Source organism: Gymnoscopelus braueri (assembly GCF_963280865.1).
Source record: "Gymnoscopelus braueri genome assembly, chromosome: 4".
Lineage (NCBI taxonomy): Eukaryota > Metazoa > Chordata > Actinopteri > Myctophiformes > Myctophidae > Gymnoscopelus > Gymnoscopelus braueri.
The window spans coordinates 57,681,600-57,701,031 of record NC_137605.1 but is presented as its reverse complement, the minus strand read 5'-3'; positions in this window follow the sequence as shown (position 1 = coordinate 57,701,031).

The following is a 19,432-nucleotide window of genomic DNA, read 5'->3' as shown; positions in this document are numbered from 1 at the left end:
AATTTGTTATTGATGTCGATAATTTGTTTATTTATTTTGGGATACAGATCCCCCCCCACCCCCCTCCCATGTTCCAGGGTTCAGTTGGTTTGGAGTTTGAGTGACTGCCACAAAATTACAGTGTTTCCTATGAGAGTTTTTGTTGTTTGACACCAATAAACAAGTAAAAGAAAAGGGCCTCTGTGTTGCTTCATGTAACCGTATATTTATTTTCATATAACCATTTATTACAGATCACGAATATGGACAATAGTAAGACTTAAACAGCAACCTGGACATATCTATCATCTTGTATTTAGTTGCCTAAGGTGCAACATTTTGGTTCCATGAATTAGCCCATTAAGAACGCATCTGTGTAACCATTATTTTATACTTTGGCTATTAAAAAATAGCAGATATACAAGCTCATAGCGCGGCACCGAGTGCCGCGCTATGAGCTTGTAGATCTGCTATTTTTGAAAAATCTTGAACATTTTGTGCAAATCTTTGAATGTATATATTTCTTGTGTAGGAACCACTGATTATAGCTACATACGTTTTTTCAAAAAACTGTTTTAGGATTTAGAAGACATATGTAGAATCCCCCAGAAGCAAAGATTTGAGTCACAAATATTTAAAATATATATACATTCAAAGATTGTTCATGTTTTTTAATTTTTTATTGCCGATCTACAAGCTCATAGCACGGCACTCGGTGCTGCGCTATGAGCTTGTAGATCTGCTATTTTTGAATAGACAAAGATAATGGTTAAAGTGGTTCAAATCTAAAATGACAGATGCTTTCCCGGTCTTAATGGGTTAATAGAAAAGGACGCTCCACGAAGCACATGCATTTGTTTTTGTAAAATAGGCCCATGTTGCAAACATTGGACGGCTGTTAAGTTTATCACATGTATCCAGAGAAAATGTGTATACCAATTTGTGTGAGTTTTAGACATAATCTGTAGGAGTAGCAGCAAAAAGTTTGTTTTGAAGAAAAGGCTCAAATCTAGGTCATACAATGGCTCCGAGGAGTTCACTTTTCTAGCTCTACTATCTCTCGACCCTGACATTCTCGGCTGGTCCCAATGATTCTATTGTTACAATGTACAACTTATTGTTGGATTTATGTACATAATCATCATGATTCCACCAATAAAATGATACAGATTGCATTTCAGTACATCATAATCTGATTCCATCAATACAATCAAAGAGGTTACATTCCTAATATGATTCAAATCACACCCAGATGAAAAATTTCTCCCGAACATTGAACTTAACTTATTAGTAGGTCTCTTCAAATGTACTCCTCATTGAGTACAAACCACAATGAAAACAATCATTGTTACACAAGGCAGTATACACAGTATAGACAATTATCCCTTTACTTGATAAGTACAATGGTCTTTGATTTTTAAAGGTAGGGTAAAAGTGTTACTTCTTTGTTAAAATAAGTGTTAAATAGCTCTATACTGTCATAGTAATCATTGCTACAGTATAGTGTTTGTTCAGTAACAGTGTTATATAGCCTTATACAGTGGGCAGTATATATATATACATAATTATATATATATATATATATACACACACACTGTAAGCACGCAAGCAGCAACTTTTCTACTGTAGTGCTGAAACAGAAAGCTTGTTTGAGCCAAGGTTAAATCGCACTTTGACTGCAATGCTATACCTCAGGTCAAAAAGGAGAGTGGACCTACCTGAGTCTAACTGTCTCAATAGAAGAGCAGGGAGACCAACTTCAACTGCAATTGTGTTAGTTATGTTGCATTTACATTTTATTCGCTAAATTAGTTATGGAATTAGTTATGGCTTGCAGCTTTAAACACAATTTAAAGATGATTTATCATTGTTTTGGTTGCATTTTCTGGTGAATTTCGATAGAGACAGTGAGGCAAGAAAAGCTTAACCTACTCCACCATACAGATTGGTCAAAATAAGGTTTTAGCCACTTAAAAAAGTTCAGTCAGACAACTCACGAATAGATTGAACCAATATTGTATCATACAATATGAATACAATGTCTGAATATAATATTTATATCATTTTGGGGGTCCTTGACATGAAAAAAGTTTGAAAACCACTGATATTATAGCAACATACGTAAAAAAAAATTAGAAGATTTAGAAGACATTTGAAAAAATATATATTAAAAGATTTGCGCAAATTTTCACGCCTTTTTCAAAAATAGCAGATCTACAAGCTCAAAGCGCGGCACTCGGTGCCGCGCTTTGAGCTTGTAGATCTTCTATTTTTGAATAGCCCAAAGTATAAAATAATGGTTATAGCTAAAAAAAAATACTTATTTTCATCGATTACTCTTTGTGTCTCCTACCGGAACCCACTGCACATCATCAAATTATTGGCTTAGGAATGCGACAAAACCCCCCCCCAAAAATCCATTAATTCAAGTCTGCATCGGGTGAGTGATCGATAGAAAAAATGTCATTTTGGGGGTGAACTATCCCTTTAATGAGGATCTATGCCTCGCCCGGAGAAGTCATATCAATATTTGATCCATTAATTTTAAAGCGGACATGAAGGCTGCTTCGTTTACATCAGTCCTCGAACCTTTTCATTTCAATGGATCCACAGTTTGTTAGACATGATGCCACGGACCCCTCCATAACTCAGAGAGTGTACAGTACACAACGGAACCATTGATTGATTTATTGAATACTTGAACTAGTCTAAGAAACAGCACAAAGGCGGTACAGTAACGCGTATAGGCTAAAAGGATAACACAAACAAGTCATGCACAGGGACTTGTTTCCACTGTGGTCCTATGTATTAAATTCATCAACAGATTATAATTTATTAGCACATTAATACATGTACACTCTCTGAGTGATAGGCCTGCAATGGTCCATTTGGCTCTTAAAATCAGGGAAAGCATAGTCATTTTCGATTTTTGCATTGGCTATTCAAAAATAGCAGATATAAGCTCGTTTTTTATTTCTATTATTGAAAGTGTGAGAACCACTGATTTAGAAGGCATTTGTAGAATCATCCTCATGCAGGTCTTAATGGGTTAACTATCAATCATTTAGCTGGACACCCCCTGGAACCCCTGGGGGTCCCCGGACCCCATGTTGAGAAGCACTGTGAAGTATATTTTCCATAGAGTAAGGGCTGAAACACCAGTCTCCCCGGAGGAGTCTTAAAGAGGAGAATCCAGTCAAAGTGTAGTTTGTCAGAGCATAGTTTTATTTCCGCCCGACTGGCTAACTGCCAGGTGGGTCTAATTCAGCAGTGCGCCCAGTCACAAGTCAAATACATTATTTATACACTGTTTACCTTCTGCAACAAGAGGAGGGGCTAGGTGGTTTAAGCCCAGCCCCTAATTCCTGTTTGGCCAATCACACATCAAATTCATGAATACTGCAGGGTCATGGCCGAGCCCCCGCACACACACAGCCTGGTATAACATTAGCATGTTTGTAGAGGTGGATGGCAATGAATAAGACACTGGAGAGCATGGATTCATTTCACATTGACTATTCTTTGTTAGTTATCTGCATTCACTTCACAGCATGGTATACAATGTATGTCACTTCCTGTCCACACCCTTCTTCATATAACATCCACAGGTAGGTTAACTACAGTGACACCAAGTGGTGTAAAGAAGTAACTACATGCATTAAATACTGAGTAACAGTAGGACACAACATTTCCCTTCTTTGTAAAAAAACTATATTTCCTTTGAGGCAAAAATAAAGAATATCCAAACCTGTACTCAGGCATAACAAACATTTTCCTTGTCTCTACTCAGTACTGTGAATAAGGTTATTAAACCACAACATTTAAACATGGAGAACATGAGACATGAACACAAAATAAACAGTGTTTCACAGATCTGAAATAAGATACAACTGTAGGATTATTTTTCTTCTTTTTCAAACACTCTACATATATTGCACCTTCAAAAATACAAAACCAATAGATCTGTTGACAAGCTACTATAGGTAGACAAATAGCTAATCAGTCACATATTCTTGCATCCAGTTAGGCTTCTTTCTAACTCGTGATTGTTTTGGAGATGATGGAGAGGCAGGTGAAACAGGAATGTTCTGTGGCTTTGCAGCTGCACAGCGATCAGGAGCTAGGTGAGAGGCGTTCCATTTTCGCCCATCCTCCAGCAAGTATGTGCTTTGGGCTACCTTCTTTGTGACTCTCAGAGGAGCTCCAAACTTTGGGTGACCTTTGGGCACATGTAGAGGTGTTTTCACCCGCACACTGTCCCCTTCTTGAAAAGACGGAGTGCATGCGCCTCGTTTTCCATCAGTGTAGGATTTCATCTTGTGTTGATGGCGTGTAACTTTCTCTCGTACCTGTCCATCTGAGACGGGGTCAGCATGAGAGGGCGGCAGGACAGTCAACTTTGTGCGCATCCTCCGGCCATGCAGTAGTTGAAAGGGAGACACACCAGTAGCTGCATGCGGTGTGGCACGGTAAGCCATCAGGAAAGCAGTAATGGCAGGTTTCCATGGTACAGACTGTGTGATAGCCATCTGCACACTCTGTTTCAGGACACGATTGAAACGCTCTATGGCGCCATTTGCAGCAGGGTAGTACACAGACACTCTGTGATGTACAATGTCCCGTTCAGCTAGGAAAGCAGCAAAGTCAGCTGAAGTAAACTGTTTGCCATTATCTGTGACAATGGATTCAGGGTTTCCTTGTCTGCTGAAGACGGAGGAGAGGAAGGATGTAACGTCCTTTGTAGTGATATTAGCAGTGAAAGCAACCTCTGGCCACTTGCTGTAGTAGTCGATCAGAGTGATGGCATATCGACAGTCCCATGTAGCTGTTTCAAAAGGACCGACAATGTCCATGGCAAGCTTTTGCCATGGCCTGTCTGGGAATGCAACTGGTTGTAAAGGAGCAGGACGTGGCATTGCAGTCTTGTCATTGGACTGGCATGGCTGAATTGTAGAGTGGACAAGGTCATCCATCTTTGGCCACCAGTAGTACTCTCTCAGGCGTTGCTTTGTTCGCACCACTCCTTGATGTGTCTCATGTGCAAGAGCCACAAGAGCAGCACGCAGTGCGATTGGCACCACCAGACGTGTTCCCCGAAGCACCAGGTAGTTTTCCACTGACATTTCATGACGTATGGGAAAGTATGGGGCAACGTCTGGACTCAGCAGTTTCACCTTCTGTGGCCAGCCACGAGCAATTTGTTCACGGAGTGCAGAAACCTCCGGGCAAGAGGCAGCAGCAGCCTCAAAGTCAGTAATGGGCAAAGCAGCAAGGGCATCAGTAATGTATGCAACCATTTCTGGTTCAGCATCCAGGGCAGGGTCAGCAGCTCCAGGAAGGGGAAGACAGGAAAGGCAGTCAGCAGTGTAATTGTCCGATCCTGGACGGTAGATCACATCATAATCATAGGTCAAGAGCCTGGCAGACCAGCGTGCAATACGCATTCCAGCACAACCTATGCCCTTAGTGGTAAGCAGTGTAGTGAGGGCCTGATGGTCAGTACGTAAGGTGAATTTTCGGCCCCACAAGTATGTGCGCCACTTTTCAACTGCCCAAACGCATCCCAGTGCTTCCTTTTCTACAGTGGAGTATTTGCGTTCCACTGTGTTGAGAGCCCGGGAGGCAAAAGCCACTGTACGTTCCACGCCGTCAGGATGAAGCTGGGTGAACACAGCTCCCAGGCCGTAATCTGAGGCGTCAGTAGACACCACTGTATGCAGGGAATAGGCCGTGTTGTGACCCACCAAAAAGTGCCTAGAAAATGAATTTCGTTCCCACGACTTGGGTCTACTTTTTCAATGCATTTTTGCATAGACAATACCCTTGTGGACTTTGGGTTAAAATACCTCCGCACAAAATCCTGCAGTATTTTTTCACAAGCCAGAAATGTATATAAAAGTGAATAACCAAAAAACGAAAATCTTGTGCTGCTGTTTTTGCTTGTAAAATGTGTTATATTGTTTTTGGCAACAAAAAATCTTTCTCAAATGTCATAAATACATGTACCTAACACCTGAAACAAGTATTGGTGCCTTAGTATACTCATATTTGAATTTAGATCACGAAATGTAGCAAAGTTAAAGAAAACGCTTCTACTGAAGTGATTGGAACCCAGCACAAGGGAACATACACATTTAGCTAAAAGCTTATGTTTTATACATAAAAAATGTCCCAACCTACTGTGTAATGAAAGGTAGAAAAAGAAGCAGCACACCTTGGCCCAAAATGGCTGAAAATCAATCAAAATGCTACCATGACCCCGTAAATTGGAAGAATACCATAAATGGACAAGACTAAAATAAATGCACTAAAGGTCAGAATTATTACAACATAATGGTATAAAACATTTATTAAAGTAGCACAGTGTGTCACAGCATCTGTCATATGTACATCAACTCTCCCCCCCCCCCCCTCCAAAAACACACAAAATATGAGAATACCAAAACAAATTCATACAAATGCATCACAATAAAACAATTTCACTTCGGTGCAACAAAAAGTTATTTTTTTGGCAGTGCAAGTAATTCTTTTGGCAGTGCAAGTACATTTAAGGCTATGCTGTGAAAAAAATAAAATACAGCCATTTTAAAGTATTTTTTTGAACATGTATGCATTGCATTTAAATGGGTTAAAATGGCAGTGTAGCAATTCTTGAACATGTTGTTGATAATAATAATAAAAAATAAGGAGCACATTGTGCGTATCTTAATCATCCCTATCACTGTCATCAGAGTCATCATCGGATACAGCTCTTTCTTCTGTTTCCTTTGAAACATTCTCACAGTTCTGGCACTGACACAAATCCGTACAAGGTAGTCTTGCAGACTTACAGGAACATCTTTCAGTCTCACATTTGCTAGTCTTGCAACTACAGTGGACTACCTGCAACACGCTATCAGGGGCAGGATTTGTAGTCATCCATGTCACTGCCGAAGGATGGTAAAGTCTTCCTTCATCTCAGCAGCTTTCATCAACCGGCCTTTAAACAAAAAAGTACACGTTAATGATCTCTGTGTGTGTGTGTGTGTGTGTGTGTGTGTGTGTGTGTGTGTGTGTGTGTGTGTGTGTGTTGAGGGGGGGGGGGCTGTAAATAACACAGTGAGGAAATAAATGTAAATGTGTCTTTTACAGATTTGTATTGCCATCATTACAAAAGTTGTGTGGTGTTAATGTATGTATGTATTATATTTTTTTCCATGGGAAGGTAAATACATGTTAGTACTGCTAAAACCTCTCCCCTGCAGAGCCATAAAACTAAAGGGCCACTGACTGCTGGCAGCTGTGACCTGCCGACCTGAACCCCTTGCATTCCAGCCTTATCAGCAGCTATTGTTTTAGTAGGTCCTGCTCTTAGCTCTCACAAGCTATAGCAACAGACTAATCAATGCTAAGCAGTATAATATAACATTGGTTTTCATCCCCTTACATATCAAGGTCCATTATTTATTCAGCATTTGAGCCACGGACCACCATTTGATGAGATTTAGACTGTCAGACCCACAAGAATTAGAATATTTTGTTATTGTTGGATGAAATTTTGTCCACAATTATATGCTGTATTGATGTTGGTACCGATAGGAGAGATAACAGGCAGACGATCAAAATAACAATCCTTCAACATTCTCTAATTTTCTATACTTCTTGTACATTAAGTAATGCAGATTTTTAACAGTAAATTAACTCTTGAAAAACCTATAACATTTTACACTCTCACGGGTTAAAGATCTATAAGGATGCATTTGGTTACCAACTCTCCATAATTTAGCTGGGGACCACCTGGAATCCCTTCAAGGACCACTGGTGGTCCCCGGACCACTGGTTGAGAACCACTGTAATATCATAATATAAATTTGCTTCATCACAAGACCTCAGCCTTTTTTGCAGAGGTGTAAAGTAACTAATTACATTTACTTAAGTACTGTAATTCAGTACACTTTTAAGGTACTTTTACTTTACTGGAGTATTTCCAATTTTCAGTACTTTTACTTCTACTCCACAACATCTCAGAGTCAATTATTGTCCTTTTTGCTTCACTACACGTATTAAAAAAATTACAAAACATACATTAACCACTTTAGAACTATTTAAACTTTGGCCATTTGAAAATAGCCGATCTACAAGCTCACAACGTTGTGAGCTTGTCGATCTGCTATTTTCTAAATATTTGTATTCATTTTATACCTTTGAAACCTGTGAAATGGGACATTCTGCTTATTGAGTACTTTCTACTTTTGGTACGTTAAGTACATTTTCATAGCAATACTCATATTGCATTATTGATACTTTTACTTAGTAACAAATGTGAGTACTTTTTCCACCACTGCTTTTGTCTCTCTATCTGCACATATCCTTCCCAAAAAATACCACTACATGTTACATAGTCAACAGTTCCTGCCCAGTCAGGAATTCACACATAAATGTCAACATCTTTGATCTGAACAAAAGAACCAACACATTTTTTCTTTAACAAAAGGTGTGAATTACTCCCCCCAGCCTTGGACTCAAACACAGCCCATCAAATAAAAGAAGACCTCAGATGTAATAATGATAGGCCTACATATAGTCCCAAAATATATAATGTACCCATATAATCATAAGTGTGTGGGGGGGGGGCAACGGGACCCCCGTGATTACATCGCGGGGGTCCAAGGACCACCAAGGGGTCCGGAGAGTCCCGCGAAATCATTGTTATCCACGTTATAAACATTAAACAACAGTTCTGCGTGTGTGTGTGTGTGTGTGTGTGTGTGTGTGTGTGTGTGTGTGTGTGTGTGTGTGTGTGTGTGTCTCTTACCTGCAGACAACGTTTCTGCTTTTGAGAGTTGATCCTTCGTGCGTTTGCCAGCCACAGTGATGTACTTGTCCACTTTTTTACAAATAATGCATAGCGCTGAAAGGACAGGGCCAGCAGAAGCTACGGGCAAACCTGTCCTGGACCTCAGTTTCTTTCGGGGGGTTTCAGATGTGGCTCCGTCGGCGCTGATGCTGCCTGACTGACCCGCGTCTGCATCTGGGACTTCCAAAGTCTGTGTGGCGCATTTTTCAGCCGCTACAAAACGCTTTTTGTCAATAAATCGATTGTAGCACGATAGGTGAAACCCAGCGTCCTCGGGATGCTGGTCAAAAGGCACATCGACACAATGCTTATAAGTTTCTGCAACTTCTTTACTCTCACCCTGCAGAGGAAGCCACTGCTTGATGCTGTTTCTGTAGGTATCCCACCTTATCTGTGTAAAATCCCGGACGACATCTTCCCTCTGGACAGACATAGAATGCATATAGCATCGTTTAGAGTCCTTTTTACGTGATTTTGAATGATATTTTCTTTGTTTTGGTTGCTTTTCCTCGGACTCCTCGCTGCTCGACGTTACGGTTGCCATGGAAGTTGTTGCAGGAAATGGTAGGCGGAAGAGGCGACCCCATTGGTTGTAACGGGAATCACGTGCCAAAAACCGCACCACCCCTTTGAAAGTATTACGACGCTGCTAAGAAAATAGTACCGACTTTTAAACACTAATTATAAAAATACTGCGCCGGATCAGATGTCGGTAATTTTTTTTCAAACTTACTACCAATAGATCTTTTTTAAGAAGCAGAGATTATTTAGGTCCACTTGATGGGAACGAAACTGAACGAAAAGGACCTAGACAACATGGCCTAGAAGGATCAAAAAGTGTAAGGGCAGCACTGTTCACCAGCAGCAGTTTAATTTTCTGAAAACTTTTCTGTGCCTCACTCGTCCAGTAAAAGTCAGTATCTTTTCTAATGCATGCCTCCATTGGCTCAGATTCTGTTGCATAGTTAGGAATGAACTTTGAATACCATGACACTAGGCCTAGAAAAGAGCGAAGGGTAGCAGCATCTGTTGGAGCTGGGGCATTCAGAACAGCTTCAATGTGCTCCTTGTCAGGCGCGATGCCTTCGGCTGACACCACGTGACCCAGGAAGCGTAGACTTGACTGATTAAAGCAGCACTTTTCCTCATTCAGAAGTAGACCTGCTTCTTGCAGGCGGTGAAGAACTTGCTTCAGACGAGCATCATGTAGTGTGCTGTTGGCTCCATAGATAATAATATCATCTAGATAGTTCTGCACACCTGGCAGTCCTTTGAGGATGGTAGCCATCATCTTTTTGGAATGCAGATGGTGCAGAGGAGAGGCCATAGGGCACACGGCAGTAGCGGAAGAGTCCTTCATGGGTAATGAAAGCAGTCAGGTCCCTACTTTCTTCATGTAGAGGCACCTGGTGGTAGGCACTTGCCAGATCAATGGTTGAAAACACTGCAGCTCCACGCAGAGTGGACAGCAGCTCATCAATGTGTGGAATAGGATAGCAGTCTGTAATGACAGCCTTGTTTGGCTCTCGGAGATCCACACACATCCGAATGCCTCCTTTCTTCTTTCGTGTGACAACGATAGGAGACACCCAGGGGGAAGCATCAATTCTCTCGATCACACCAGCGGCCAGAAGCCTGTTCACCTCTTCTGTGACTGCATCTCTTACAGACAGGGGCAAACGGCGCAGTTTTTGTCGAACCGGGGCAACAGAAGCAGTGACTTTGACCTGGTGCACAAATTTCTTAGCACAGCCAATTAGTGGGAGAGAGGTAGATAGGTGCATCACAGGGGCATTTGGAGCAGGGGCAAGAGGAGGAGGAACTACAGCACCTCCTACAATGTGAATGTTCAGTGCAATCATCAAATCCAGTCCAAGCAATGGGGTCCCCTTCTCCACAATGAAGAAGGTTGCTGCAGCAGTGACGTCATCTCTAGTCACCAGTGCTGAAAGGCATCCCAGCACAGGTATGGGTGACTTGGTGTATGTAGTTAAACGAATAGCAGGTGGTGTTAAGTGTGACTCACCAAAATGTTCTTCAAACACACTGCTGGGCAGTATGGACACTGGGGACGCAGAGTCAACAACCAGGTCCATGGCATGGGCTGGTGAGTCTGAAGGCTGGATGTTGACATTGCATTTTATTTTATCAGATTTACAGGCAGGAATTAAAAATCAACCAAAGAATCAGCTAAAAGCAAGAGTGAAGAAATAGGTCTTGAGCTGTGCTTTAAAGCTATCGACAGAGGCTGCCTGTCTTAATTGTAATGGGAGTTTATTCCACACTGTCGGTCCGTAAAAGCAGAATGCTGCTTCAGCGTATTTTTTATATGTCATTGTAGGCACCTCGAGCAGGTCAGCACTTGAAGACCTGAGGGCCCGGTTTGGAACATATCTCTCTAGGCAGTCAGAGAGGTAGGAAGGTGCCAGACCATTTAGAACTTTATAAACTATAAAAACATTTTTTAAATCAATCCTAAAAACAACCGGGAGCCAGTGTAGTGAAGCTAGAACTGGAGTGATATGTTCTCTCATCCTAGTTTTAGTTAAAATTCTGGCTGCCGCATTTTGAACAAGTTGTAATCTGTCAGTTGTTTTCTTTGGCAGGCCAGAGTAGAGTGCGTTGCAATAATCAAGCCGAGAGAAAACAAAAGCGTGGATCAACGTTTTTGCATCGTCTAACGACAGATAGTCTCTAATTCACGCAATATTTCTAAGATGAAAGAAAGCAATCTTGGTGACATGATTAATGTGTGTATTAAAATTCAATTCAGAATCGATAATAACCCCCAGGTTCTTTACTGTGGTGTTACTTTCTACAGCCAGGTTACCAAGTCTACTTGTTATTGATTCTCTCTGCTCACTGGAGCCAATTATGAGAACTTCTGTTTTATCCTCATTTAGCTTAAGAAAGTTCTCACTCATCCAGCATTTTATACTGGACAGACAGGTCAACAATGGGTCTAGAGCGCAGGGGTCGTCTGGAGCTACTGAAAGATACAGCTGGGTATCATCAGCATAGAAATGGAAGTTCACTCCGTGATCGGCGATGAGTTCTCCCAGCGGTAGTATATACAGGGAGAACAATAAGGGACCCAGAATTGAGCCCTGTGGAATACCAGAACAGATGTTGTGTTTGTCTGAGTCAAAGTTAGCTAGACTGACAAAATAGCTTCTGCCTGTTAGGTAAGAGTAAAACCAAGACAAGGCTGTGCCTGACAAACCAATCCAGTACTCCATGCGTATGGTAGTATATTTGTGACTACAGCCGTTTTCAGTGAGTCTGGAAAGACGCCTGAAAGTAGAGAGCTGTTTGCAATTCTTAGGATATCTCCAATAACACTGTCTGAAACCTCTTTGAGAAACGGGGTGGGTATTGCATCCAGTGAGCAAGATGATGATGTCATCTGTGATATAGTTTTACGGAGTTCCTCTTCATTAAATGCGCAGAATGATATTAGGCTTCCTCTGGAGTGATCTACATTTTTGCACCATGCACCATTTGCCGCATTTGCAGTGCTAGCAGCAGCATTCATAATACCAGCTCGAATGCTAAAAATTTTGTTTTCAAAAAAGGATGCGAACTCATCACACTTAGCTTTAGAAGCAGGGAGCGACTCCTTGTAAGCCTGGGGGGGGGGGGTTTAAGAGATGTTCAATGGTAGAGAATAAGACTCTGGCATTTTGCTTGTTGTCATTGATAATGCCTGAAAAATATGCCTGCCTTGCCAAGCGCAGTGCTTTGTTATAGGCCACTGTTGACTTCTTAAAGATCTCTAGGTGGACAGTGAGTTTGTTTTTTCTCCAAATTCGCTCAGCTTTACGACATTCTTTCTTGAGTGAGCGCATGTGCTCGTTGATCCAGGGTGTTACTCTAGAGTTAAGTTTCTTTTTAGTTTTCATAGGAGCCACTATGTCAAGAGCTGACTCTAATTTGAGATTACAATGTTGAACCATATCATTCACTGAGGGAGCATCAAGTAGGGGGGGCACCTGCACACACGCCAGATGACGAGGAAACTCGTTTGCTGCAGATGAGCTAAAAAAACGTTTTTTTATAGTATATTTACGGGGCCAGAGCTCAGCTCTGGACCTGTTTTAATATTGCCTGTATTCTGTTTCTGCCACTTTTCGCAGTTCTGGCTGAACCGTGCTGTCGCTTTTTACGAAACTCGGCCATATGGTAGATGGTAATGAAAAACTATCAAGAAATAAATCTCACAATCTTTCGTCAAAAGGTGGCGCTATAGCACTCAATTGAAAATGCCAACTTTGAACAGGTACAACTCATGCCCTGTTTGACCTACAGCCATAAAACTTCAATACACACATGCGTCTACTCATGATGAACAACTTTAACCCTCTGACTTTTGACCTCTGACCTTTAGATCTCCCACCATTTTGAATGATATGAAAAGCAGCTAAAATCTATCTCCTCCTGGGATTTTTGAGCAATCTGCACGAAACGTTTTACACATGAACTTTGGACCTATGCCGACAAACCTGTGCAAAAGATTTTCCATAAGTGAAAAAATGAAGCTTTAATGAGCCAATGAATATTGCAGTTTTATGACAATTATTCATCTGCCCCTAACACATACATGCAGACTCACATTTCTTTGAAACTTTGCGTTAATGTTGAGGGTCATTCCAAATATTACTGAAACCAATCTTACTCCAATTGGTCAAAGGGGGGCACTATAGCGATTTTTTGAAAGTGCAAACTTTAAACAGGCAAAAGTCATGCCTCGTTTGGCCGACAGCTATTAAACCTGCTTACACATGTGCCTTGACTCATGAGGAATGTTGACCACACATGTATCACGTTGACCAGTAAGCTCCGCCCTTAGATTGTCCGCAATTTTGAGCAGTTTCAAAAACACTTAAACCCAGGATTTTTCAGCTATTTGCGTGAAACTGTATCATCTGTGTGATCTCCTTTTTCACAGGTTCTTGTCTGTTGGTCCAATGGCTTCTCCCTTAAACGTGTGCCTCACAACCTGAAGGTTGCCAGTTCAAGCCTCACTTGATGCGGACTTCATTAAAGTTGCATTGCACACAACATGATTGTGTCAATTAATACATGTGCAATTGTTAAACATAACCTGAAATACTTATTTGAGAGGGTACGTTTTTGCAATGTATGACATACTTCATTCTGAAAATAGCCGATCTACAATCTCAAAACTTTTCAGATAGCAACGTGTTTCTGAGCTTGTAGATCGGCTGCTTTCACTGGTTCAATTTTATCTTCAACAGACAACCTCAGCCTGGTCAAAGCTATAGCACTATAGGTAGTGTTGCAGCCTGTCAATCCAAAGGTTGAGGGTTAGATTCCTGTTAATGGCAATAGGTTGACACGTCCAATCAATCCATTCTGCTTCCATCTAGGGAGCCAGAGGCCCTAGTTGCCCCAGGTACGATTCCAGGCCAGGCCAGCAAATGAAATTTGTCCCTGAGCAAGACTCTTAACCCCTAATTGCTCACAGGCCCTCATTGGAAACAAGACCGCAAGGACTTTCATGAACGGACCTGTTAAAGGAATTATCCTTATCTCTTCAATCTATTCCGTTTCCATGTCTCTCTCTCTCTCCGATCTACAATCTCACAACTTTTCAGATAGCAACGTGTTTCTGAGCTTGTAGGTCGGCTGCTTTCACTGGTTCACTTTTATCTTCAACAGACAACCTCAATCTGTACAAAGCTATAGCACTATAGGTAGTGTTGCAGCCTGTCAATCCGAAGGTTGAGGGTTCGATTCCTGTTAATGGCACTAGGTTGAGATGTCCGTTCTGCTTCCATCTCTCTCTCTCTTCAGTCTATTATGTTTCCATGTCTCTCTCTCTCTCTTCAATCTATTCCGTTTCCATGTCTCTCTCGCTCTCTCTCTCTCTTCAATCTATTCCGTTTCCATGTCTCTCTCTCTCTCTTCAATCTATTCCGTTTCCAAGTCTCTCTCTCTCTTTCTCTTCAATCTATTCAGTTTCTCTCTCTCTCTCTTTCTCTTCAATCTATTCCGTTTCTCTCTCTCTCTCTCTCTCTCTCTCTCTCTCTCTCTCTCTCTCTCTCTCTCTCTCTCTCTCTTCAATCTATTCCGATTCTCTCTCTCTCTCTCTCTCTCTCTCTCTCTCTCTCTCTCTTTCTCTTCAATCTATTCCGTTTCTCTCTCTCTCTCTCTCTTTCTCTTCAATCTATTCCGTTTCTCTCTCTCTCTCTCTTTCTCTTCAATCTATTCCGTTTATCTCTCTCTCTCTCTCTCTCTCTCTCTCTCTCTCTCTCTCTCTCTCTCTCTCTCTCTCATTCTCTCTCTCTCTCTTTCTCATAATTATGTTCTTTTAGAAAGTGAGCAACAGCAACAGTCCACCTGGCCTATTCCCATGGATTGGATCTACCCACCTCACCTGCTGTCATTCCCTCTCAATCCATAATCACACCTGCCCTCACTCACTCCTCATTAGTCTCTCTCTCTCTCTCTCTTTCTCTCTCTCTCTCTCTCTCTCTCTCTCTCTCTCTCTCTCTCTCTCTCTCTCTCTCTCTCTCTCTATTCCCTGGCCCCGCTTATCGCTGCTTGCAGCTATATTCTATATTGTTTTTCCCTAGATCAGAGACAGTCATATTAAAACACAATAAATAGTGGTCTGTTAGTTCGGGCTTATCAATAATACTGTCAACAGTGATATTCAAACCTTTAGTGATCACCAAGTCCAGGGTATGGCCATGTTTATGTGTTGGCCCAACAACATGTTGAATAAAGTCAAAATTGTGCAGTAACTGTAGGAAACCCATAGCCACAACATCTGAAACAATGTCAACATGTAGATTAGCATCTCCAGTAATCAGAGTTCTGTCATAATTAGTGGAACAGATAGATAAAAGTTATAATATTTCTGTTAGAAATAAGGCTTTGCTGCACTTTGGAGGTCGATACATACTAATCATAAGCACAGAGGATTGACTCTCTCCAATATGGTGGCCTGGTATTCAAATGATTTAAAACTGCCGAGGTTTGGCAGAGGTTTGCATTTTAAAGTGTCAGAAAAGATATTCGCCAGACCACCTCCTCTTTTTCCCTCACGTCCTGAGTGAATGAAACTGTACTTTGGTGGGCATGCTGCAGCTAGGGGCACCGCTCCATCAGATCCAAGCCAAGTTTCTGTTAGAAAGATAATATCTAGTTTCTCTTTACAGATGATATCATTTACAGAGGAAGACTTGTCATTAAGTGACCTGATGTTAAATAGGGCCAAGTTTAGCTTCAGGCATTCAACTATCTGGCTGTTGCCTCTACAGGGAATGCGTGTTAAATTTGCTATATTTGCAGAGTGTTTAAAGTCACTCCTTGTCCCGGAGGCTCTATTTGAGATAACAGTGGAAATATTGTAAACCTTGTTTTCTACAAGGCTAACTGAAATAGCCTTGGGCCCAGACATGATTTTGGCTATGCATAATGGACCCTGCCTATCTCAGCAGTCAAATGTATTCTCTAGACGTAGGGAAGCCGACAGGACGTTCTTGTTCTTGCGCCTCTGTTCTTGACGTTCTTGTTCTTGCGCGTTCTTGTTCTTGCGCCTCTGTATCGCATGTGCCAACACCGTCAACCGTCGAGGGGGGATGGGTGGGGGGCAGGGCACGGTTGATGGTTGTGGGGCCTGGCGTTTGATTTGGGGGGTGAGTCTAATCCCCTCTTTAATCAAGTCGTTCATGCTACTGGTGAACTCCAGAAGAGGTATTGGGGACAGGGAAAAAGATGATGATGAGGAGGAGGAAGGTGATGGAGTTGGATGATCTTCCTCATTGAGAGACTCCTCTGTGTCTCCTCCCTCTTCCAGCGTGACCGTGGCTGCAGAGTCGACAATCTCCTCCCGCGGATCCAGGCTGTCATCAGCAGTCGACTCCTCCGTGTCTCCCTCCACCCCCAGCGTGACCGTGGCTGCAGAGCCGACGCCGGGGGCCGTGGCAATCTCCTCCTGTGGATTTAGGCTGTTATCAGCAGTTGCTTTCAGTACGCTGTCCTTTGTTTTTGTTTCCGAGTCTTCACTATCAGAGAGTTCATTTGTTATGGATGTTCCTCCACCATCCTTGGTAGGGGGGGGTGTGGCGCCCCCCTCCACTTCAGCTGCAGCGGTGGGGGGTGGTGTGGTAGCGTATTCGTCTACACAGAGCCAGTCATGTTTTTCAGCAGCGGTAGCAGATAACAGAGCATTATTAGGCCGTGGGCCGAGTGCCTCTATCTCCTTTAGTTTTTGAGTTGGTTGATCCCCATCAAGAGCCTGGCAATTTTTTTAGTATAGTGTAGATTAGTTGTTTATGAACACATTATCAAATGTTTCCATCCTGAAAAGTTGCGCCAGAAAAATAAAACTTAGATATAATGTCACTAAGTAATGTTACTTATTTTCAAGAAAATGGCAGCCCACTGCGAAGTATAAACCAATCAAAGCTCGCCTACTGTATCGTGCAATTCAGTTGGCCAATCACCTTCTTCGTACCACTTGCAAGAGCAGAACCCGGAAATACAGCTCAGACTGACGGACTATTGTAAACAAGAAAACAACAGATATCTTACAGAAAGATTAAGAGGTAATATTTGTTTTGTGATGATCGTCGTTGTCTTATTCTTATGAAAATGTATACAATGGATGCAGACAATAGAATGAGCCGTGTTGATGACGGCACATTATGATATTAAGCATCAATATTATATCATTATAACGTTAGGGTTGCCTACAGGCAACAGGATGGTTTGCAGATGCAAATTTAGCGTTTTAACAACAGCTGAAGATACTATTAAGTAGTGACCAATCAAAATGTACCCCTTTATAAATGTCTCGCTATCATTAGTTGGCTCTGCTACACGTTGCCTCGTTATTTTATTGATTCCATCTCGTATCTTTTCTGTTCAGATCTCCAGTCACTGTGCATCCGTTGCCAAAGTTGGTGTTTAGGGTTACGGTTGGTGATTTGTTATTTCTCTCTTGACAAGTTCTAAGCTAAAGTTACCAGTTGTTAATGTAGATAGTTAGGCGAGTTGGGTTAAATTACGTTTGTCTGTCAAGTAAGTGTGTGTGCACTAGCATGCTGCATTCATTATTTTGTACAACTGTTCAGAGCCCGTTTATATCTTTTGGTTAAATGCACAGTGTTAAAATACTAATTTGTAAGGTCTTTGTATGGCTTAAATGGTGTTTGTTATCTCTATCTTATGTTTGATTGTGTGCAATAACCACAAAAAGAAGCAAATCCTGCTTCATACATGTCCTGACTAGACATTACCATGTACCTGACTAGACCTTCAAAACAGCAGACAAAAATATACATAATCAGATCCTATTTAATGAATCAGCACCAGACAAAATCACTTGAATAATATGAATCAGTGTTGTGAAGCTACATTTAGGCAGAATTATGCTCGTCACAGAATCTGACTGGTCCTTCTAAACATGTTAATAGGACACAATGTATTGATACAGTACAGATTTTAATCTAGATAACACAGTTTTGACTTAAAATAATCTACAGAGCCCAAGTATTTGTACAGAACACCTGAAATTCTATAAATCTAATTAGATTAGATGTGGTGATGTAATGTTTCCTCTTTAGAGACCTTTGATGTTTGTGTGTTGCAGGCTGTATGGAGTGGCTCAATTCAGGTGCAGGAGGTGACAAACAACTGGATCTGGAAAATTATTGTGACATGTTTGAAGAAGAGTGGATTGTGTGTCACGTAATGCAGTCTATGAGAGATGGGTCGACATGATTATGAAGATCTATGTTTTAATGCTTGTGCTCTTTTGTAAATGATTGGTTCAGGAAACTAAAGATATAGTGTGCACATCGAAAAACAAGAGATCAGAAAGCATGTGATGTCTGATAGAAACTGCTCTCATCGACTTCAATGCATTACAGTTAACTTCAGGTGCCAGTTTTCTTCGCAGTGCGTCTATGACACATGCGATGTTATAGAACAGCTGTCCTAGTGGTTATAGGGGAAGTTCAAGGCTGATCTGATATCCACTCCAATGCTGAAAATGTACGTATGAAGTAATGTAGCTGGGCCACAGACAAGGACCTCATGGCATGTCATCCATCAATAGAACAGTTTGCTGCTGCAATGTGATACTATGTAATATTTTAACTTTGAATAAATCACTCTAAAAAAGTAACCTTTTGTACTACTTCTACTGGTTACCATACCCTACTGAATCTAGGCTTTTTGATGCAGTTCAAGCGCCACGTTTTAGTACAAATGTTGAGATACAAAGAGTTACCGGTAGTGAGTAGGTTTATTTAACAAACCATTTATTTGGCTACCTTGTCTAGTCTTACATGCTCTTGAAATGTGCTCTTTATTGGTCAAGAGAATGTAACTGTAATTCTCAATCTAAAATATTCCCATTGGTTAGCACATCTTGGTCTCTTAGTTTCATTTATTAAATGCAACTGAACCTGATCCATTGTGTGGACACTGTCTGGACAGATGACAGGAAGAAGCTGAGAGGTCAGTTACCACCATTGAAAAAGATGAAACAAAGAAACAAAATAGTATATTAGGTTTTGGGGTTATTTCATTTAATGATGTACATGTCACCTATAGTATGTTGTGTAAAGTAACTAAGTA